The sequence below is a fragment of the Boleophthalmus pectinirostris genome, unplaced genomic scaffold, assembly GCF_026225935.1.
Source record: "Boleophthalmus pectinirostris isolate CB_2022bp ecotype Guang Dong unplaced genomic scaffold, ASM2622593v1 HiC_scaffold_8, whole genome shotgun sequence".
Taxonomy (NCBI): domain Eukaryota; kingdom Metazoa; phylum Chordata; class Actinopteri; order Gobiiformes; family Gobiidae; genus Boleophthalmus; species Boleophthalmus pectinirostris.
The window spans coordinates 2,551,481-2,574,852 of record NW_026571515.1 but is presented as its reverse complement, the minus strand read 5'-3'; the positions used below and the strand labels follow the sequence as shown (position 1 = coordinate 2,574,852).

Sequence of the window (23,372 nt, the reverse complement as noted above, 5' to 3'; positions counted from 1 at the left end):
GGTCTTGAAGGCGCTTGGACTCGGTCTTGTCTCGGTCTTGAAGGCGCTTGGACTCGGTCTTTTCTCGGTCTTGAAGGTGCTTCAACTCGGTCTTTTCTCGGTCTTGAAGGCGCTTGGACTCGGTCTTGTCTCGGTCTTGAAGGTGCTTCAACTCAGTCTTGTCTCGATCTTGAAGGCACTTGGACTTAGTCTTTTCTCGGTCTTGAAGGCACTTGGACTCGGTCTTGTCTCGGTCTTGAAGGCGCTTGGACTCGGTCTTGTCTCGGTCTTGAAGGCGCATGGACTCGGTCTTGTCTCGGTCTTGAAGGCGTTTGGACTCGGTCTTGTCTCGGTCTTGTCTCGGTCTTGAAGGCGCTTGGACTCGGTCTTGTCTCGGTCTTGAAGGCGCTTGGACTCGGTCTTTTCTCGGTCTTGAAGGCGCTTGGACTCGGTCTTGTCTCGGTCTTGAAGGCGCTTGGACTCGGTCTTTCTCGGTCTTGAAGGCGCTTGGACTCGGTCTTGTCTCGGTCTTGAAGGCGCTTGACTCGGTCTTTTCTCGGTCTTGAAGGCGCTTGGACTCGGTCTTGTCTCGGTCGTTGAAGGCGCTTGGACTCGGTCTTGTCTCGTCTTGAAGGCGCTTGGACTCGGTCTTTTCTCGGTCTTGAAGGCGCTGGACTCGGTCTTGTCTCGGTCTTGAAGGCGCTTGGACTCGGTCTTGTCTCGGTCTTGAAGGCGTCGGTCTTGTCTCGGTCTTGAAGGCTTGGACTCGGTCTTGTCTCTCGAAGGCGTCTCGGTCTTGTTTCAGTCTCGAAGGTGCTCAGCTCGGTCTTGTCTCGGTCTTGAAGGCGTTTGGACTCGGTCTTGTCTCGGTCTTGAAGGCGCTTGGACTCGGTCTTGTCTCGGTCTTGAAGGCGCTTGGACTCGGTCTTGTCTCGGTCTTTGAAGGCGCTTGGACTCGGTCTTGTCTCGGTCTTGAAGGCGCTTGGACTCGGTCTTGAAGGCTCTCGGTCTGTCTCGTCTTGAAGGCGCTTGGACTCGGTCTTGTCTCGGTCTTGAAGGCGTTTGGACTCTTGTCTCGGTCTTGAAGGCTTTGGACTCGGTCTTGTCTCGGTCTTGAAGGCGCTTGGACTCGGTCTTGTCTCGGTCTTGAAGGCGTTTGGACTCGGTCTTGTCTCGGTCTTGAAGGCGCTTGGACTCGGTCTTGTCTCGGTCTTGAAGGCATTGACTCGGTCTTGTCTCGTCTTGAAGGCATTTGGACTCGGTCTTGTCTCGGTCTTGAAGGCGCTTGGACTCGGTCTTGTCTCGGTCTTGAAGACACTTGGACATTTTTGGGATGTTTAAAGTTCACACTGGAGATCACATACAAGTCACATTTAGCTGGAAATGTGAACGACCTCACCAAAAAGAAAAAAAAAAATCAGATTTCCCCCAAAAATCTAAATTGAACTTTAAGCCCTGCAGTCTGAATGTACCACTGACTCACACACACACACACACACACACACACACACACACACACACACACACACACACACTGTACCTGGTCTCGCTGGCGGCTGTCTCACGCTTTGCCGACTAAAGGAAATGAAATGTGCATGTGTCAGACGGAGGCGATGGATTATGGGATCATTTGTGTCACGTACCTGCACCTGTCTGTTCAATCGAGCACCTGTCAGGATCAGAAAGTTGGACGAGCACAGTCAGACAGATGTGCAGAGAGAGAGTGTTGTGATGTGTGCAGAGAAGAGAAGGGCACAGTCGGAGAGTTTTGTTTGGTTTTATTTAATTTTACTTTTGTTTGTTTTTTTTATATTAGAATCAATAAAAAAATGATGTGGAGCAGAGGGCAGGTTAGGGCGATACAATTTTGGAGATAAATTGAATAGTTTTATTTTCTAAAATTAACTTTCGCTTCACAGTGACAATTTGAAACATCCAAAAACATCTGAGGAAGGACATGGACGTCTGAAGAACCCGTCACATTTCAGAACATGTTTGTGAATTAGATCAGGGGTCACCAACCCCCGGGCCGCGAAAACCAGAACTAAACCAGAACTAAACCAGGACTAAACCAGGTCTAAACCAGGATTAAACCAGGACTAAACCAGGTCTAAACAGGACTAAACCAGGTCTAAACCAGGATTAAACCAGGACTAAAACCAGGTCTAAACAGGACTGAAACCAGGTCTAAACCAGAACTAAACCAGGACTAAACCAGGTCTAAACCAGGACTAAACCAGGTCTAAACCAGGATTAAACCAGGATTAAACCAGGACTAAAACCAGGTCTAAACAGGACTGAAACCAGGTCTAAACCAGAACTAAACCAGGACTAAACCAGGTCTAAACCAGGACTAAGCCAGGTCTAAACCAGGATTAAACCAGGACTAAACCAGGTCTAAACAGGACTAAACCAGGTCTAAAACCAGGAACTAAAACCAGGACTAAACCAGGTCTAAACAGGACTAAACCCAGGTCTAAACCAGAACTAAACCAGGACTAAACCAGGTCTAAACCAGGACTAAACCAGGTCTAAACCAGGATTAAACCAGGATTAAACCAGGACTAAAACCAGGTCTAAACAGAACTGAAACCAGGTCTAAACCAGAACTAAACCAGGACTAAAACAGGTCTAAACCAGGACTAAACCAGAAGTAAAACCAGGTATAAACAGGACTAAAATCAGGTCTAAACCAGGACTAAAACCAGGTCTAAACCAGATCTCAAAGAGGACTAAAACCAGGTCTAAACCAGAACTAAACCAGATCTAAAAGAGGACTAAAACCAGGACTAAACCAAGGATAAACCAGGATTTAACCAGGACTAAACCAGGTCTAAACCAGGTCTAAATCAGGACTAAACCAGGTCTAAAACCAGGTCTAAACAGAACTAAACCAGGTCTAAATCAAACCAGGTCTAAAACAGAACTAAACCAGGACAAAATTTTCATATGAAATTTTCATAACTGCAAATCGTGCTGTGAAAAAGCCAAAACTCCTAAAATGTACACAGATATGATTATTTAACAAATACAATTATAAGAACACATTTATTTTTGTTGAATTCAAGTTTGAAGTATTACAAAAATGCATTTCTTAAAGGTGAATTGCGCAACTTTTCCGGTGGGACTCCATCGTCCGCTTGACTCCATGGAAATGTTATTGTTTTACCTGGAATGTTCCATGGTAAAACATTAAAAATATCCATCCAGCCCACCTGCTTATCCTCATGGAGACGCCTGATATGTTCCACACTGTGACATTAATTGGGGACTATGCAAGTTTTTAGAGATGTTGACTGGAATGTTCCGCAAATTAGCATTAACAAAACTTTTCTTAGACCGTACTGTGGAATATTTCAGACAAAAGCAATAACCTTTTCATTAGACAAACCCTCCACCAGAACATTTGCATAGTCTCCCTTTAAGCTGCGCCTTAATATTTTCATTTACTTGAGTTTTAAGGCCAACGTTGTAATTATGTTTTCCCTGGTAAAGGTTAAATACAAGTAACTGCTTATAAATACCTTTAAAACTTTTACTGAGGCTCGACTCTCCACAAATCTGACTTGTAACTTATGCTGTGTTTGTTTATCCATCTCGGATCTCAGAAATGACGTCACATTTATTATGTTTCGTGTGTGTCCAACATGGAGAAAAACGTGGACACTAAACCGGAAAGCTGATGTTGATTTAGAATCCGTGTGTCATTCGTTCATTTGTTTTTCAATATAAAACCAAAAATAAGAAAATGAAAAAAACAACTGTTTTCTTTATTATTTGTCTCCAAAACCAAAATGAAAAAAACAGTGATGATTTGTTTTTTCAGTTTTCGATTTTGTGTTTAAATGGAAAATGGAAAAAACAGATAACGGCCGTTTCCCGTTTACATGACTTCCGTGACTGTGATATCGGACTGAACCAGGACTGTTTCCAGGTCCGGGACTAGACTGCAACCAGACTGGAACCAGACCAGGACTGAGACTGAGACAAGACCGGGACCAGAGCGGGACTGAGACCAAGACCAGGCCGGGACCAGACCGAGACTGAGACCAGACCGGGACCAGACCGAGACTGAGACCAGAGCGGGACCAGACCGGGACCAGACCGAGACTGAGACCAGAGCGGGACCAGACGCGGGACCAGACTGGGACCAGACCGAAACCAGGCCAGGCTCAGAGCTCAAGGCATGACAGGAGCTTGAAGCTGAGGCTCAGAGTCAAAGCTCAGAGTCCGCTCTGGTCGCACTCTGGTCCCGGTCTGGTCTCGGTCTGATCTCGGTCTGATCTCGGTCTGGTCCCACTCTGGTCCCGGACCTGGATCAGTCCTGGTTCAGTTCGACATCGCAGTCACGGAAGTCACGTAAACGACCGTTATCTGTTTTTTTTCCATTCTTCATTTGAACATAAAATCGAAAAATTGAAAAAAATGAATTATTATCTGTTTTTTCATTTTGGTTTTGGAGACAAATAATGAAGAAAACTGTTTTTTCATTTTCTTATTTTTGGTTTTAAACTGGAAAAAGGACTGAACGAATGATACATGGATTTGTTTGTAATGAGGAAATAACATGAGAAAATATCGTAACACGACCCTTTAAGTCTGAACAAAGCGGGCCGTTCGTTGGTTTGTTGCAGCCCTGTTACCACGTCGTATTTTTACAGTTGAAATAAGACCAAACGGATTTGTCCTCACACACACACACACACTCAGCCTCCCGTGAGTAAACTTCAGAGCACTGACTCACTATTTGAACTGGAACACTCGCTCTATCTTTTCTCCGTGTTCTCCAGAAGAGTCATGTGATGTGCGTGAACCGTCAGAAAAAAGGGCCCGGCTCCATTTATCTGAGCCCGTCTGCTGCGTGCACCACTGAGCATGGAAATGAACTATTGAGGAGACTGCACGGAGATGTGGTCTCTGAGACTCCGCGGGCCTGGGAAAGCGGCGCTGGGCATGTAGATGGGCTCATTTTGTCAGAGGAACAGAAAAACAGAAGCCGACTGTGGCAGGGACAGAACAACTCGTACGATCTGTGTGACATGTTATGCAAATCTGATTTTTTTAAGGGTCGATATTACGCAAAATTGAGTCTTGTGAGTTTTAAGCCATGTTATAATGTTGTTACCGCATCAAAAACAGACCTGGAGTTGTGTTTTGTTTCTGTCTGAGAGAAGAACTCAGACTAAGTTTATGTTTAAACAGAAAGGAATCACTGCATCCTCGTATCACCGTATTGGAAACGATTTGAGTCCAGACACGTCTCTTCTGTGTCCGTGTGGGGAAGCTGACCAAAGTGGTCAAAGTAGGAGGCAGATGCAACAACAAAAAAAAAAAAAGTGTCTTTACTTAGACAACATTTATTTTAAAACAGACTTTCTGTCACATAGAAACAGAGGAGACCCAAAACGCAGGACTGCTTCAAAGTATTTAATGACCAATCCAAAACTTGAACTAAACTGCCATGACACAAGACAAGGAGAAACTCTGACAGAGACAATGGTCCAACAAAGGGCAGAGAAGAACACGGGGTATAAATGCACACAGACACAGGTGAAACAAGCTGAAAACTGACGCCAAACACAATTTACATGTTCTTTTGATGATGGAACGTTGTTATAACACTGATATAAACGCTCAAAAAGGCAATTTTGCATAACGTGCCCTTTCATAAATGATCTTCTCCATTATCTCCACTCACAGCTGAGCACTACATAACATAACATAACATCACCAGCACATTACATCTCCATCACAGCACACACACACACACACACACACTCAGCCCCAGCACGGCCGTTCACTTCGCGCTCATGCATGACTCCATCAGTGGAATTGTCAGGTTGAGTAAACGTTCCCGTATATGCCTGAGTATAATGAATGTCACATCAGTCACTACAGTAAATATCCATAACAAGAACCAATTATCATTTCAAAGGCGTTATAATGACCGCCGTGCTCGGGGACAGCGCGCGGTTCACAGCACATTATTTATGGAGCTGATTTCTTCCACCGAGGTTCAATGACCCAGGAACATCTCAAACATACACACACATATTCAGAAACGGCCTCATCTGATCGCCGACGTCTCCTGCACAACACCGATCACACACCCCATTAACAAATAAAATTGCATCGAAGGTAGTGGATTTAGCAGTTGTTGATGGACCAGGGGGTTGCTGGTTCAAATCCTCCCTTGGGACATACTGCTGTTGGCTCTAGTGAAGTGCTTCTCATTTATTTTCTGTCGCGCCCCCCTCCTAGGAAGAAGAAAATATTTCGCGTAACGTCGCCTTCAGGCTACGTTTACACATACCTGGGTTTGTTGAGATCAAATATTTTCCTCCCTCCATTTTCCAAAATAACATCGTGCACACAGCATCGTTTTCAAAAAAGTTGTCGTTTACTTTGTTTACAAATATTTTGAAAAACGTGCATTACTGAGTGAGCTCGCCTCTCCAAAGATCTGTTAAAGAAGTGGTAAAGTCACTGACCTCCGAGCTCATTCGTCTCTGGTCATGGATCTGATCCATCAGCTTTGAGCAAATATGCCAGAGCGGGTTCGCAAATCTGAGCCAGAAACAAAGTATACATGGGCTAGTGGCGCAATGGATAATGCATCTGACTACGGATCAGAAGATTCTAAGTTCGACTCCTGGCTAGCTCGCCTATAATTTTAACGTGTCACTGGACTACATCCTTCAACTGGTCTGTCTGTTGAGTACTGTTCCTTTCCTGTGTATAAAATGTAGACTGTAGGCAGATTACTCCACTGTAATTTCTACTGCCAAACAGCCGTGATCGTATAGTGGTTAGTACTCTGCGTTGTGGCCGCAGCAACCCCGGTTCGAATCCGGGTCACGGCAGCACAGCTCTATGCTTGCTATCATTGTAACATTTTTGTATTTCACTCAAAGGCATGAATATGTTTTACATGTATAAAGCACACAATGCAAGATCTTTTGTGAACTTTTACAAATCTTACAACTTTGCGATCCTCTGTTCGTTACAGTATTCGAGACTTTTCAAATCTTTGTTAGGCCAGTTTTGTTCAAATATGCCACAGCGGGTTTGCAAACCGAAGCCAGCGGTGACATCTACGTGGGATAGTGGCGCAATGGAAAATGCGTCTAACTACGGATTGGAAGATTCTAGGTTTGACTCCTGGCTAGCTTGACTACAGTTTCAATGTGACACATGTCACTGAACTACATGATTCATCTGGTCAGGCTGTTGAATATAATTCCATTGTTGTGTTTAAAATGTAGACTGTAGAGGGATTACTCCACTGTAACTTCTACTGCGGAACAGCTGTAAAAAATTTTGAAAATCGTGCATTACTGAGTGAGCTCGCCCCTCCACAGATCTGTTAAAGAAGTGGTAAAGTCCCTGATCTCTGAGCTCATTCATCTCTGGTCATGGATATGATCCATCAGCTGTGTGTGCAAATACAAACACTTTTGGCGAGTCAGTTCCTAAAACTCCACGTATCTCACTTTACACCGGGTTATACACGCAAACACTAAACCAGAGTTTTCCAGAATCTTCACTCTAGCCAGAGTTTTTAGAAAGATGTGTTTTCAGAGGTGAATTCACTCTTTGTAAAAGATGTGTACAAACAAAGGGAAATGTCTCCGTTTAAAAAAATATGTTAATGTAAACGGGGCCTCAGTCACTGACATACAAGAGCAAACGTTTTAGCTGCGTCTCCAAAGCGACTCCCGGGACACACGCAGCATGTGTCCGTCTGTATGCCGCACTGCACTCACCCGTATCATGAGGCGGTCTGCTCCTGTGTCCTCCTCGTCTTTAAAGATCATGTCCTTGTTATAATTTGGCCGTAGGTCAAACACCCCCTTGGCATTGCCCCACTATTTTCAAAATACTGCTCTAGTGTCGTCAGTCCTCTATGTAACGTGTGCTTGGTGTTTGCATTTGCATGTTTTGTTTACTTATTTTGCAGCGCTCTTCAACTGCCTAGGGTCATATATTTTATCTTGCTTTCCATTCAGGGCTGACAGATTTTCAGAGAGAATGAAAAGATAACCTCGAAAACAAACAAATCGTAGGACATGAAAGCCCCAGTAGGTAACTTTTTAGTGACAATATAATACAGACTAAAATATACTTTTTGATGTCATGAGTTTCTGGTTGCTGTGTAAGAAAAGAGGTGAGGACCACAAGAGCGTTTTCTGAAGATTGGTGGTGGACGACAGGTGTGGGGCTCATGTCAGACAGATCAATACATGGTCAAGCAACAACTGTAGTCAGAAAAGTGAACTGTGACACTTAACTTCAGCAACAACAAATGGTTTATTGGGATCCATAAACATTCCTTAATGTAATTTTAGGAAATAATAGACTTATTCTTATATTCTTTACATGAAGCTTAATTGTCATTCAACTAACATAAAAACATGCCTTCACTTTTTTTTTTTTTTTTGGTAGTTATTGGACTGAAAAAAATGAAAAGCCTGTTTCATTGGAAATGTTGCTCCTTTGGCTATAATCTTCCACAGAATAGAATAAAACACAATTTTCCATGGAGAATGTTCTGCTGCTTTAAGTAACAGGGTGAATTTAAAAGGCCCATTTTACAATATGTTCTGATCTATGTTATAATGTTATTTCCTCATGATGAACAGACCTAGAGTTGTGTTTTCTTTCATTCACACGTCTAAGGCTGCGTTCAGACTGCACCTGAAGTGACCCAAATCCGATTCTTTGGCCTCTATGTTCCTGTATCTGATCTTTTAATGACAGTCTGAACCACACAGATCTGATTTTTTTCAAATGTGACCCAGGACACTTGGATATGTGCTCCTGAAACTGATACATATCTGATCTTTTGACATGTGACTTCAGTCTGAACGGCCAAAGTGCATTCATCCACCTACACGTTATCAACAAGACACAAACGTCACTATTCTGCACTGAAGTAGGCGAAAATTGTTAATGAACTCCGTGTCACTGAAGCGAAGCACATCACCACTCACCACTCTTGGCTCCGTCTCCATATCCACACGTTCCTTTCAACGGACGTTGCTGCCGCTGTTCAACAAAACACCACGACCAAAAACCTCGTCCTTCTCCTTCTCAATCTCCTCCTTTAAACAAGTAAGTTGTTCATGTTCTGGCTCCGGTACAAGAGGAACTTTAAAATCTCCAGGTGCTCGATGCTGCGTCCATGTTTGGACAACTTCTGTAAACACAGAGACGCTCGCTGAGGTTGACGTCGTCGTGTCTCCAGTGTCACATGTGGGACACTTTTGGACCGTTTAATGTTCACACTGGAGCCACATACAAGTCACATTTAACTGGAAATGTGAACGACCTCGCAAAAACATTGGATTTCACAAAAAATCTGAATTGAGCATTAAGCCCTGCAGTCTGAATGTAGACTAACACACAAACGCTGCATATTTAGTTCTTCTCTCAAGCAGAAAACATTCTGTTCCACCTTGTGATGTCATGTCAAGTGGTAATACAGTCAGTGTTCCTACTATAAAACAAAATAGTAAACAGTCTCTGCCCTTACCACCCCCAACCAAACACACATATACATATACACATGTACATATTATACATATACATTATACATAGACATATATGTTTTATACATAGACATATACAACCACATCCTACCCATCCATTCACTCACACACACTCATACAGGCACACAGATGTACTTGATCTATATAGGGCCGCACGATATGGGAAAAGAGATAATAAATACATAAAAATATCCATCTGTGATCCCTCCAACCAGCATCCGGACTACGAACAGATTCGCGACCTTCACTTCAATCACAGAGCTCCGTTCAAAATTCAAACACATCTGTCATAATTAACAAAACAATTGGAAACTAATAGGATCATATGTGTTTTTGAACATGTTTGAACAGATCTAAACTCGAGTATCAACAGTTCTATGGAGAAAGTCACATACAGTATTTTCTGGACTATTAGACGCGCTCTTAAGGCTCTAACCCCATCAAAAAACGACCGTGCACCACAATCCAGAGCGCCCTATACACGAATCCACTCGGGTGTCCCAGCACGACTTAAGTAAACTACAAAGCCGCACCACCCGCAGGACACACAAACACACAGGGAGCAGACAGCGACCGCACAGACACACTCATCACTCCACGCCGACGAGGAACGGAACGGTGGAACGAACCAAAAAAGCGAGCGCAACGTGCCGCTTCTAGACACGACTGAACAACTGAGTCACTGCGAACACGCCGACAATCCGTTGGTCCCAGACACACCCTCCCTACACGCCACAACTGAACAAAGCCCAGAGTCACCGTGAACGAACAAACAAACAAAACCACTCACCCATCACACTGTTGTGTTTCCTTTAAAGTCCCACGCGGTTTATTTGTGAAAAAAGTTCGAAAAATAGACCATTTAATGACAGTGCGTCTTATAATTCAGAGCCCCTAATAGCCCGGAAAATACAGTATTTTGTTGTCTGTGAATCCATAAAAATTGCGATACCGATTCAATATTTTATACACATAAATATGTATATAGTAAAACCACTCCAAAACCAATCTACTGTTTTTAATCTCCGTACACCTTCATTAAAATCATCTGGATAATTTCAAATCTGGTATTGCCAATGTAAGCTAAACAAAAGATAAAAGGTCAACCTGAAAAGTACCTTATGTGACATCACAAGGTGGAACAGAGCATTTTACCATACCATACCAACTTTATTTATAAAGCACTTTAAAACTTGCCAGTAGGCCAAAGTGCTGCATACAAACACAGGACAGAAGAAAATATATGGTACAAACACAATACAGGAACTAAAAAACATAGAAAAACAGTAATATACTGAGGAAGAAATATACATGTCACTTATTAAAAGCCAGTGAAAAAAGGTATGTTTTTAGGAGTGATTTAAAAAGACAGACTCGGCCTCTGATCTCTAACGGCGACTGGTTCCAGAGCCGAGGGGCAGAAACAGAAAACACACGGTCCCCACAAAGCTCACGTTTAGTTTTTGGGACGGCGAGCTGGAGTTGGTCTGCAGACCTGAGAGTGCGAGACGGGGACGTGAGGGTGGATCATGTCAGTGAGGCAGGAGGGCGCTAGGCTGTGCAAACACTTAGAAGTAAATAAAAGAATTTTATTATCAACTCTAAAAGACACTGGGAGCCGATGGAGAGAAGCTGAAACAGGTGAGACGCTCTCGTGTTTCCGGGTTCCAGTTAAAAGTCGAGCCGCTGAGTTTTGGACCCGTTGCAACCGGCAAAGTGCATTTTGGCTCACACCAACATAAAGTGCATTACAATAATCCAATCTAGTCGTCACAAATGCATGAATGACAGTTTCGAAGTGTTGTGTTGATAAAATAGGCTTAATTTTGGCCAGTTGTCTTGGCTGGAAAAAAATTGATTTTACAACAGCGCTAATTTGCTGATCAAGTTTTAGATCTGGGTCCATTTTGACTCCTAAGTTTGTAACAACCGGCTTCACTAAATGATTTAATGAACCCAGGTCCACAGGAAAAGAAGAATTTAAGGAGCTAGGGCCAAAAACCATAACTTCAGGTTTTTCTTTTGCATTTTGAGCTATGGACATGCAGACAAATAATAAAAGGTTATTCAAACACGTGTGAATTAAACAAAATATAACTTGAGATATTTTTTGAGGAGCTCACAAGAGTCATTTTCGTGTAATACAGGACCTTTTAAATGTGCATATTTTTATCATATGTATCACTAAATGATTTAATCAGCCTCACAGTAGCAAAATTTGAGACTTTCTAAGAAATACAATTAAAGAAAAGGATCCTACACTGCTGCATTGCGCCACAACATAATTTACCAATTTATGTTTTGACCTTTAGAGATGTATCTTTTTTTATTTTATTGACTTTATAAATGTGTTTTGGTTTTTAGTTACAAGCCCATGCATACGGCCTCTGTGGGCACCACCACCGTTCTGCATCACCGACCCGGGCACATCCCAGTCGGCGCACACACCGCAGCCCCATCAGCCCATCCATCACCGCCGCACGAACCACAAATCACACTTAAACAGCACTAAATCACCGCCAATGACCCTCGCTGACAGGAAGCCTTCCCACCCACCGTCAAAATATTTTGGCCAGTGTTTTTCTATTTAAATGCAAATGAAGTGGCGCTGTCTGGCAGGCAGTGAGCCCCTGGTCAAGGTGATTAGTTTAATTAAATATAGCATACATAAAGCGCTGGAGTTCTCTGACGGAGCCAAAGAGCCACCAGTGAAAGTGCATGAAAGAGCAGGGATGAAGCATGCATTTTTCATCAAAGGTATTGTGGGAAAAAAAACTGCACCTCATTAGTTAAGAGGTCAGCTGGATAAAATCAAAATGGTGGACTGAGAAACAACTGGCATCACTTATCGAAGAAATGTGTAACTGTGGGAAGGCCAGACCGTAATATTCATTTTTACAGAGGTGCTTGGACTAAAAATGGCCATTAACAAGCTCTTTTATGGATTATGATCAGGTAAAAGTCATTTCATAGTCTAAAGAGCCCTGTGATTGAGAATAATGGATTAAAATAATTGAATATTTCCATGCAATGTTGATTAAAATGCAGACAGCTGCCCATAGGGAAAAGTAATGACACAGCAGGAGTCTAGAGAAATGGTTATGGAGATGTCGATAGCGATTCATGTTTGTAGAAATCCAATCCACTTAATTTATATAGCACATTTTATAAATATGCCAGTTTTGAAATTGTTGCAGAGACAAGTGAAAACCATAAGAGAGAGTAAATCATTACAAAAAACATAAATAAAAAGTCAGTGAATCGTATAAAAGACAGTCTGCAATATTGGGCCACTGCAAACAAGGAAGCCATGTGACAGTTTGAAGACAAATAAGAACGGGACAAAAATGAAGATTCTAAGAAGATTCTAGGTTCGACTCCTTCGCGTATTATTTTAACGTGACGCTGGTCACTGGACTACATTGTTCAACTGGTCAGGCCGTTGAATACAGTTCAACTCATGTGTATAAAATGTAGAATTTAGGAGGAGAAGATTCTAGGTTCGACTCCTGGCTAGCTCGACTATAGTTTTAACATGACCCGTGACCCTGGCCACTGGACGACATGATTCAACTAGTCAGGCTGTTGAATACAGTTCCACAAATGTGTATAAAATGTTGACTATAAACGAATTTCTCCACTGTAACCTGCACTGCGGAACTGCCGTGATCGTGTAGTGGTTAGTACTCTGCGTTGTGACCGCAGCAACCCCGGTTCGAATCCGGGTCACGGCAGTACTAATATGTACTTTCCAATGTTAAATTAATGTAGTTTACTCAAAGGCAAAAATATGTTTTACATGTATAAAACACACAATGCAAGAGCTCTTGTAAACTTTTACAAATCTTACAACATTTGCAATCCTCTGTTCGTTACACTATTACAGACTTTTCAAATCTTTCTTAGATTAGTTTTGATCAAATATGCCAGAGCGGGGTCGCAAATCTGAGCCAGAAATGGCATATATGTGGGCTAGTGGCGCAATGGATAACGCGTCTGACTACGGATCAGAAGATTCTAGGTTCGACTCCTGGCTAGCTCGACTATACTTTTAACGTGACCCGAGACCCTGGCCACTGAACGACATGATTCAACTGGTCAGGCTGTTGAATATAATTCCACAAATGTGTATGAAATGTTGACTATGAAATGTTGACTATAAACGAATTTCTCCACTGTAACCTACACTGTGAAACAGCTGTGATCGGATCAGAAGTGATTCTACGGATCAGAAGATTCTAGGTTCGACTCCTTCGCGTATTATTTTAACATGACGCTGGTCACTGGACTACATCGTTCAACTGGTCAGGCCGTTGAATACAGTTCAACTCATGTGTATAAAATGTAGAATTTAGGAGGAGAAGATTCTAGGTTCGACTCCTGGCTAGCTCGACTATAGTTTTAACGTGACCCGTGACCCTGGTCACTGGACGACATGATTCAACTGGTCAGGCTGTTGAATACAATTCCACAAATGTGTATGAAATGTTGACTATGAACGAATTTCTCCACTGTAACCTGCACGGCGGAACTGCCGTGATCGTATAGTGGTTAGTACTCTGCGTTGTGGCCGCAGCAACCCCGGTTCGAATCCGGGTCACGGCAGTACTAATATGTACTTTCCAATGTTAAATTAATGTAGTTTACTCAAAGGCAAAAATATGTTTTACATGTATAAAACACACAATGCAAGATCTGTTGTAAACTTTTACAAGTCTTAGAACATTTGCAATCCTCTGTTCGTTACACTATTACCAGACTTTTCAAATCTTTCTTAGGTTCAGTTTTTGATCAAATATGCCAGAGCAGGGTCGCAAATCTGAGCCAGAAATGACATATATGTGGGCTAGTGGCGCAATGGATAACGCGTCTGACTACGGATCAGAAGATTCTAGGTTCGACTCCTGGCTAGCTCGACTACATTTTTAACATGACCCGTGACCCTGGCCACTGGACGACATGATTCAACTAGTCAGGCTGTTGAATACAATTCCACAAATGTGTATAAAATGTTGACTATAAACGAATTTCTCCACTGTAACCTGCACTGCGGAACTGCCGTGATCGTATAGTGGTTAGTACTCTGCGTTGTGGCCGCAGCAACCCCGGTTCGAATCCGGGTCACGGCAGTACTAATATGTACTTTCCAATGTTAAATTAATGTAGTTTACTCAAAGGCAAGAATATGTTTTACATGTATAAAACACACAATGCAAGATCTGTTGTAAACTTTTACAAGTCTTAGAACATTTGCAATCCTCTGTTCGTTACACTATTCCAGACTTTTCAAATCTTTGTTAGGTCAGTTTTGATCAAATATGCCAGAGCGGGTCGCAAATCTGAGCCAGAAATGACATATATGTGGGCTAGTGGCGCAATGGATAACGCGTCTGACTACGGATCAGAAGATTCTAGGTTCGACTCCTGGCTAGCTCGACTATACTTTTAACGTGACCCGGGACCCTGGCCACTGGACTACATGATTCAACTGGTCAGGCTGTTGAATACAATTCCACAAATGTGTATAAAATGTAGACCGAATTTCTCCACTGTAACCTACACGGCGAACCCGATTTTAGTACTCCGGTGGCCGCAGCAACCCCGGTTCGATCCTCATGCGTCTGACTACGGATCAAACTTCGACTCCTGGCTAGCTCGACTATACTTTTAACGTGACCGGACCCTGGCCACTGGACGACATGATTCAACTGGTCAGGCTGTTGAATACAATTCCACAAATGTGTATAAAATGTTGACTATAAACGAATTTCTCCACTGTAACCTACACTGTGAAACAGCTGTGATCGGATCAGAAGTGATTCTACGGATCAGAAGATTCTAGGTTCGACTCCTTCGCGTATTATTTTAACGTGACGCTGGTCACTGGACTACATCGTTCAACTGGTCAGGCCGTTGAATACAGTTCAACTCATGTGTATAAAATGTAGACCGTAAGCGAATTTAGGAGGAGAAGATTCTAGGTTCGACTCCTGGCTAGCTCGACTATAGTTTTAACGTGACCCGTGACCCTGGTCACTGGACGACATGATTCAACTGGTCAGGCTGTTGAATACAATTCCACAAATGTGTATGAAATGTTGACTATGAACGAATTTTTCCACTGTAACCTGCACTGCGGAACTGCCGTGATCGTATAGTGGTTAGTACTCTGCGTTGTGGCCGCAGCAACTCCGGTTCGAATCCGGGTCACGGCAGTACTAATATGTACTTTTCCAATGTNGCGTATTATTTTAACATGACGCTGGTCACTGGACTACATCGTTCAACTGGTCAGGCCGTTGAATACAGTTCAACTCATGTGTATAAAATGTAGACCTTAAGGCGAATTTAGGAGGAGAAGATTCTAGGTTCGACTCCTGGCTAGCTCGACTATACTTTTAACGTGACCCGTGACGCTGGTCACTGGACGACATGATTCAACTAGTCAGGCTGTTGAATACAATTCCACAAATGTGTATAAAATGTAGACAGTAGGCGAATTTCTCCACTGTAACCTACACAGCTGAACTGCCGTGATCGTATAGTGGTTAGTACTCTGCGTTGTGGCCGCAGCAACCCCGGTTCGAATCCGGGTCACGGCAGTACTAATATGTACTTTTCCAATGTTAAATTAATGTAGTTTACTCAAAGGCAAGAATATGTTTTACATGTATAAAACACACAATGCAAGATCTGTTGTAAACTTTTACAAGTCTTACAACATTTGCAATCCTCTGTTCGTTACACTATTCCAGACTATTCAGATCTTTGTTAGGTCTTTTTTGATCAAATATGCCAGAGTGGGATTGCAAATCTGAGCCAGAAACAGCATATACGTGGGCTAGTGGCGCAATGGGTAATACGGCTACAGATCAAGAAGGTTCTAGGTTCGACTCCTGGCTAGCTCGACTACAATTTTTACGTGACCCGAGACTCTGGCCACTGAACGACATGATTCAACTGGTCAGGCTGTTGAATACAATTCCACAAATGTGTATAAAATGTTGACTATAAACGAATTTCTCCACTGTAACCTACACTGTGAAACAGCTGTGATCGGATCCAGAAGTGATTCTACGGATCAGAAGATTCTAGGTTCGACTCCGTTCGCGTATTATTTTAAACGTGACGCTGGTCACTGGACTACATCGTTCAACTGGTCAGGCCGTTGAATACAGTTCAACTCATGTATATAAAATGTAGACTTAGGCGAATTTCTCCACTGTAACCTACACTGCGCAACAGCCGTGATCATATAGTGGTTAGTACTCTGCGTTGTGGCCGCAGCAACCCCGGTTCGAATCCGGGTCACGGCAGTACTAATATGTACTTTCCAATGTTAAATTAATGTAGTTTACTCAAAGGCAAGAATATGTTTTACATGTATAAAACACACAATGCAAGATCTGTTGTAAACTTTTACAAGTCTTAGAACATTTGCAATCCTCTGTTCGTTACACTATTCCAGACTATTCAGATCTTTGTTAGGTTTTTTTGATCAAATATGCCAGAGCAGGGTCGCAAATCTGAGCCAGAAATGACATATATGTGGGCTAGTGGCGCAATGGATAACGCGTCTGACTACGGATCAGAAGATTCTAGGTTCGACTCCTGGCTAGCTCGACTATACTTTTAACGTGACCCGGGACCCTGGTCACTGGACGACATGATTCAACTGGTCAGGCTGTTGAATACAATTCCACAAATGTGTATGAAATGTTGACTATGAATGAATTTTTCCACTGTAACCTGCACTGCGGAACTGCCGTGATCGTATAGTGGTTAGTACTCTGCGTTGTGGCCGCAGCAACTCCGGTTCGAATCGGGGTCACGGCAGTACTAATATATACTTTCCAATGTTAAATTAATGAAGTTTACTCAAAGGCAAAAATATGTTTTACATGTATAAAACACACAATGCAAGATCTGTTGTAAACTTTTACAAGTCTTAGAACATTTGCAATCCTCTGTTCGTTACACTATTCCAGACTATTCAGATCTTTGTTAGGTCTTTTTTTGATCAAATATGCCAGAGTGGGATTGCAAATCTGAGCCAGAAACAGCATATACGTGGGCTAGTGGCGCGATGGGTAATGCGGCTACAGATCAGAAGGTTCTAGGTTCGACTCCTGGCTAGCTCGACTACAATTTTTACGTGACCCGAGACTCTGGCCACTGAACGACATGATTCAACTGGTCAGGCTGTTGAATACAATTCCACAAATGTGTATAAAATGTTGACTATAAACGAATTTCTCCACTGTAACCTACACTGTGAAACAGCTGTGATCGGATCAGAAGTGATTCTACGGATCAGAAGATTCTAGGTTCGACTCCGTTGCGTATTATTTTAACGTGACGCTGGTCACTGGACTACATCGTTCAACTGGTCAGGCCGTTGAATACAGTTCAACTCATGTATATAAAATGTAGACCTTAGGCGAATTTCTCCACTGTAACCTACACAGCTGAACAGCCGTGATCGTATAGTGGTTAGTACTCTGCGTTGTGGCCGCAGCAACCCCGGTTCGAATCCGGGTCACGGCAGTACTAATATGTACTTTCCAATGTTAAATTAATGTAGTTTACTCAAAGGCAAGAATATGTTTTACATGTATAAAACACACAATGCAAGATCTGTTGTAAACTTTTACAAGTCTTAGAACATTTGCAATCCTCTGTTCGTTACACTATTCCAGACTATTCAGATCTTTGTTAGGTTTTTTTGATCAAATATGCCAGAGCAGGGTCGCAAATCTGAGCCAGAAATGACATATATGTGGGCTAGTGGCGCAATGGATAACGCGTCTGACTACGGATCAGAAGATTCTAGGTTCGACTCCTGGCTAGCTCGACTATACTTTTAACGTGACCCGGGACCCTGGTCACTGGACGACATGATTCAACTGGTCAGGCTGTTGAATACAATTCCACAAATGTGTATAAAATGTTGACTATAAACGAATTTCTCCACTGTAACCTACACTGTGAAACAGCTGTGATCGGATCAGAAGTGATTCTAGGTTCGACTCCTTCGCGTATTATTTTAACATGACGCTGGTCACTGGACTACATCGTTCAACTGGTCAGGCCGTTGAATACAGTTCAACTCATGTGTATAAAATGTAGACCGTAAGCGAATTTAGGAGGAGAAGATTCTAGGTTCGACTCCTGGCTAGCTCGACTATAGTTTTAACGTGACCCGGGTCACTGGACGACATGATTCAACTGGTCAGGCTGTTGAATACAATTCCACAAATGTGTATGAAATGTTGACTATGAATGAATTTTTCCACTGTAACCTGCACTGCGGAACTGCCGTGATCGTATAGTGGTTAGTACTCTGCGTTGTGGCCGCAGCAACTCCGGTTCGAATCGGGGTCACGGCAGTACTAATATATACTTTCCAATGTTAAATTAATGAAGTTTACTCAAAGGCAAAAATATGTTTTACATGTATAAAACACACAATGCAAGATCTGTTGTAAACTTTTACAAGTCTTAGAACATTTGCAATCCTCTGTTCGTTACACTATTCCAGACTATTCAGATCTTTGTTAGGTTTTTTTGATCAAATATGCCAGAGCAGGGTCGCAAATCTGAGCCAGAAATGACATATATGTGGGCTAGTGGCGCAATGGATAACGCGTCTGACTACGGATCAGAAGATTCTAGGTTCGACTCCTGGCTAGCTCGACTATACTTTTAACGTGACCCGGGACCCTGGTCACTGGACGACATGATTCAACTGGTCAGGCTGTTGAATACAATTCCACAAATGTGTATAAAATGTTGACTATAAACGAATTTCTCCACTGTAACCTACACTGTGAAACAGCTGTGATCGGATCAGAAGTGATTCTACGGATCAGAAGATTCTAGGTTCGACTCCTTCGCGTATTATTTTAACATGACGCTGGTCACTGGACTACATCGTTCAACTGGTCAGGCCGTTGAATACAGTTCAACTCATGTGTATAAAATGTAGACCTTAGGCGAATTTAGGAGGAGAAGATTCTAGGTTCGACTCCTGGCTAGCTCGACTATACTTTTAACGTGACCCGTGACGCTGGTCACTGGACGACATGATTCAACTAGTCAGGCTGTTGAATACAATTCCACAAATGTGTATAAAATGTAGACAGTAGGCGAATTTCTCCACTGTAACCTACACAGCTGAACTGCCGTGATCGTATAGTGGTTAGTACTCTGCGTTGTGGCCGCAGCAACCCCGGTTCGAATCCGGGTCACGGCAGTACTAATATGTACTTTCCAATGTTAAATTAATGTAGTTTACTCAAAGGCAAGAATATGTTTTACATGTATAAAACACACAATGCAAGATCTGTTGTAAACTTTTACAAGTCTTACAACATTTGCAATCCTCTGTTCGTTACACTATTCCAGACTATTCAGATCTTTGTTAGGTCTTTTTTGATCAAATATGCCAGAGTGGGATTGCAAATCTGAGCCAGAAACAGCATATACGTGGGCTAGTGGCGCAATGGGTAATGCGGCTACAGATCAGAAGGTTCTAGGTTCGACTCCTGGCTAGCTCGACTACAATTTTAACGTGACCCGAGACCCTGGCCACTGAACGACATGATTCAACTGGTCAGGCTGTTGAATACAATTCCACAAATGTGTATAAAATGTTGACTATAAACGAATTTCTCCACTGTAACCTACACTGTGAAACAGCTGTGATCGGATCAGAAGTGATTCTACGGATCAGAAGATTCTAGGTTCGACTCCGTTGCGTATTATTTTAACGTGACGCTGGTCACTGGACTACATCGTTCAACTGGTCAGGCCGTTGAATACAGTTCAACTCATGTATATAAAATGTAGACCTTAGGCGAATTTCTCCACTGTAACCTACACTGCGCAACAGCCGTGATCATATAGTGGTTAGTACTCTGCGTTGTGGCCGCAGCAACCCCGGTTCGAATCCGGGTCACGGCAGTACTAATATGTACTTTCCAATGTTAAATTAATGTAGTTTACTCAAAGGCAAGAATATGTTTTACATGTATAAAACACACAATGCAAGATCTGTTGTAAACTTTTACAAGTCTTAGAACATTTGCAATCCTCTGTTCGTTACACTATTCCAGACTATTCAAATCTTTGTTAGGTTTTTTTTGATCAAATATGCCAGAGCGGGGTCGCAAATCTGAGCCAGAAATGACATATATGTGGGCTAGTGGCGCAATGGATAACGCGTCTGACTACGGATCAGAAGATTCTAGGTTCGACTCCTTCGCGTATTATTTTAACGTGACGCTGGTCACTGGACTACATCGTTCAACTGGTCAGGCCGTTGAATACAGTTCAACTCATGTGTATAAAATGTAGACCGTAAGCGAATTTAGGAGGAGAAGATTCTAGGTTCGACTCCTGGCTAGCTCGACTATAGTTTTAACGTGACCCGGGACCCTGGTCACTGGACGACATGATTCAACTGGTCAGGCTGTTGAATACAATTCCACAAATGTGTATAAAATATTGACTATAAACGAATTTCTCCACTGTAACCTACACTGTGAAACAGCTGTGATCGGATCAGAAGTGATTCTACGGATCAGAAGATTCTAGGTTCGACTCCGTCGCGTATTATTTTAACGTGACGCTGGTCACTGGACTACATCGTTCAACTGGTCAGGCCGTTGAATACAGTTCAACTCATGTATATAAAATGTAGACCGTAAGCAAATTTAGGAGGAGAAGATTCTAGGTTCGACTCCTGGCTAGCTCGACTATAGTTTTAACGTGACCCGTGACCCTGGTCACTGGACGACATGATTCAACTGGTCAGGCTGTTGAATACAATTCCACAAATGTGTATGAAATGTTGACTATGAACGAATTTTTCCACTGTAACCTGCACTGCGGAACTGCCGTGATCGTATAGTGGTTAGTACTCTGCGTTGTGGTAGCAGCAACTCCGGTTCGAATCCGGGTCACGGCAGTACTAATATGTACTTTCCAATGTTAAATTAATGTAGTTTACTCAAAGGCAAGAATATGTTTTACATGTATAAAACACACAATGCAAGATCTGTTGTAAACTTTTACAAGTCTTACAACATTTGCAATCCTCTGTTCGTTACACTATTACAGACTTTTCAAATCTTTCTTAGATCAGTTTTGATCAAATATGCCAGAGCAGGGTCGCAAATCTGAGCCAGAAATGGCAATTATGTGGGCTAGTGGCGCAATGGATAACGCGTCTGACTACGGATCAGAAGATTCTAGGTTCGACTCCTTTGCGTATAATTTTAACGTGACGCTGGTCACTGGACTACATCGTTCAACTGGTCAGGCCGTTGAATACAGTTCAACTCATGTGTATAAAATGTAGACCGTAAGCGAATTTAGGAGGAGAAGATTCTAGGTTCGACTCCTGGCTAGCTCGACTATAGTTTTAACGTGACCCGTGACCCTGGTCACTGGACGACATGATTCAACTGGTCAGGCTGTTGAATACAATTCCACAAATGTGTATGAAATGTTGACTATGAATCGAATTTTTCCACTGTAACCTGCACTGCGGAACTGCCGTGATCGTATAGTGGTTAGTACTCTGCGTTGTGGCCGCAGCAACCCCGGTTCGAATCCGGGTCACGGCAGTACTAATATGTACTTTCCAATGTTAAATTAATGTAGTTTACTCAAAGGCAAAAATATGTTTTACATGTATAAAACACACAATGCAAGATCTTTTGTAAACTTTTACAAGTCTTAGAACATTTGCAATCCTCTTTTCGTTACATTATTACAGACTTTTCAAATCTTTCTTAGGTCAGTTTTGATCAAATATGCCAGAGTGGGTTCGCAAATCTGAGCCAGAAATGACATACATGTGGGCTAGTGGCGCAATGGATAACGCGTCTGACTACGGATCAGAAGATTCTAGGTTCGACTCCTGGCTAGCTCGACTATACTTTTAACGTGACCCGGGACCCTGGCCACTGGACGACATGATTCAACTAGTCAGGCTGTTGAATATAATTCCACAAATGTGTATAAAATGTAGACAGTAGGCGAATTTCTCCACTGTAACCTACACAGCTGAACTGCCGTGATCGTATAGTGGTTAGTACTCTGCGTTGTGGCCGCAACAACCCCGGTTCGAATCCGGGTTACGGCAGTACTAATATGTACTTTCCAATGTTAAATTAATGTAGTTTACTCAAAGGCAAGAATATGTTTTACATGTATAAAACACACAATGCAAGATCTGTTGTAAACTTTTACAAGTCTTAGAACATTTGCAATCCTCTTTTCGTTACATTATTCCAGACTTTTCAAATCTTTGTTAGGTTATTTTTGATCAAATATGCCAGAGTGGGATCGCAAATCTGAGTCAGAAATGGTATATATGTGGGCTAGTGGCGCAATGGATAACGCGTCTGACTACGGATCAGAAGATTCTAGGTTCGACTCCTGGCTAGCTCGACTACACTTTTAACGTGACCCGTGACGCTGGCCACTGGACTACATGATTCAACTCGTCAGGCCGTTGAATACAGTTCTGTTGATGTATATAAAATGTAGACCTTAGGCGAATTTCTCCACTGTAACCTACACTGCGCAACAGCCGTGATCGTATAGTGGTTAGTACTCTACGTTGTGGCCGCAGCAACTCCGGTTCAAATCCGGGTCACGGCAGTACTAATATGTACTTTCCAATGTTAAATTAATGTAGTTTACTCAAAGGCAAGAATATGTCTTACATGTATAAAACACACAATGCAAGATCTGTTGTAAACTTTTACAAATCTTACAACATTTGCAATCCTCTGTTCGTTACACTATTCCAGACTTTTCAAATTGTTG

At 42.5% G+C, this 23,372-nt stretch overlaps 16 non-coding genes across 16 annotated transcripts; all 16 read left to right on the top strand.

Moving 5' to 3' along the window:
• Positions 1 to 6,770: 6,770 nt before the first annotated feature.
• On the top strand, positions 6,771 to 6,842 carry trnah-gug (transfer RNA histidin (anticodon GUG)). Its single transcript has one exon. It is a non-coding gene; the product is annotated as a tRNA-His (tRNA).
• Positions 6,843 to 13,192: 6,350 nt separating this feature from the next.
• On the top strand, positions 13,193 to 13,264 carry trnah-gug (transfer RNA histidin (anticodon GUG)). The gene has a single exon. It is a non-coding gene; the product is annotated as a tRNA-His (tRNA).
• Positions 13,265 to 13,499: 235 nt separating this feature from the next.
• On the top strand, positions 13,500 to 13,572 carry trnar-acg (transfer RNA arginine (anticodon ACG)). Its single transcript has one exon. It is a non-coding gene; the product is annotated as a tRNA-Arg (tRNA).
• Positions 13,573 to 14,063: 491 nt separating this feature from the next.
• trnah-gug (transfer RNA histidin (anticodon GUG)) lies at positions 14,064 to 14,135 on the top strand. The gene has a single exon. It is a non-coding gene; the product is annotated as a tRNA-His (tRNA).
• A 238-nt stretch (positions 14,136 to 14,373) lies between these two features.
• trnar-acg (transfer RNA arginine (anticodon ACG)) lies at positions 14,374 to 14,446 on the top strand. The gene has a single exon. It is a non-coding gene; the product is annotated as a tRNA-Arg (tRNA).
• A 141-nt stretch (positions 14,447 to 14,587) lies between these two features.
• Positions 14,588 to 14,659, top strand: trnah-gug (transfer RNA histidin (anticodon GUG)). The gene has a single exon. It is a non-coding gene; the product is annotated as a tRNA-His (tRNA).
• A 234-nt stretch (positions 14,660 to 14,893) lies between these two features.
• On the top strand, positions 14,894 to 14,966 carry trnar-acg (transfer RNA arginine (anticodon ACG)). The gene has a single exon. It is a non-coding gene; the product is annotated as a tRNA-Arg (tRNA).
• Positions 14,967 to 16,060: 1,094 nt separating this feature from the next.
• Positions 16,061 to 16,132, top strand: trnah-gug (transfer RNA histidin (anticodon GUG)). Its single transcript has one exon. It is a non-coding gene; the product is annotated as a tRNA-His (tRNA).
• A 948-nt stretch (positions 16,133 to 17,080) lies between these two features.
• On the top strand, positions 17,081 to 17,153 carry trnar-acg (transfer RNA arginine (anticodon ACG)). Its single transcript has one exon. It is a non-coding gene; the product is annotated as a tRNA-Arg (tRNA).
• Positions 17,154 to 18,005: 852 nt separating this feature from the next.
• trnah-gug (transfer RNA histidin (anticodon GUG)) lies at positions 18,006 to 18,077 on the top strand. The gene has a single exon. It is a non-coding gene; the product is annotated as a tRNA-His (tRNA).
• A 234-nt stretch (positions 18,078 to 18,311) lies between these two features.
• Positions 18,312 to 18,384, top strand: trnar-acg (transfer RNA arginine (anticodon ACG)). The gene has a single exon. It is a non-coding gene; the product is annotated as a tRNA-Arg (tRNA).
• A 769-nt stretch (positions 18,385 to 19,153) lies between these two features.
• Positions 19,154 to 19,226, top strand: trnar-acg (transfer RNA arginine (anticodon ACG)). Its single transcript has one exon. It is a non-coding gene; the product is annotated as a tRNA-Arg (tRNA).
• Positions 19,227 to 19,713: 487 nt separating this feature from the next.
• trnah-gug (transfer RNA histidin (anticodon GUG)) lies at positions 19,714 to 19,785 on the top strand. The gene has a single exon. It is a non-coding gene; the product is annotated as a tRNA-His (tRNA).
• Positions 19,786 to 22,090: 2,305 nt separating this feature from the next.
• On the top strand, positions 22,091 to 22,162 carry trnah-gug (transfer RNA histidin (anticodon GUG)). Its single transcript has one exon. It is a non-coding gene; the product is annotated as a tRNA-His (tRNA).
• Positions 22,163 to 22,397: 235 nt separating this feature from the next.
• trnar-acg (transfer RNA arginine (anticodon ACG)) lies at positions 22,398 to 22,470 on the top strand. The gene has a single exon. It is a non-coding gene; the product is annotated as a tRNA-Arg (tRNA).
• Positions 22,471 to 22,918: 448 nt separating this feature from the next.
• trnar-acg (transfer RNA arginine (anticodon ACG)) lies at positions 22,919 to 22,991 on the top strand. The gene has a single exon. It is a non-coding gene; the product is annotated as a tRNA-Arg (tRNA).
• Positions 22,992 to 23,372: the final 381 nt, after the last annotated feature.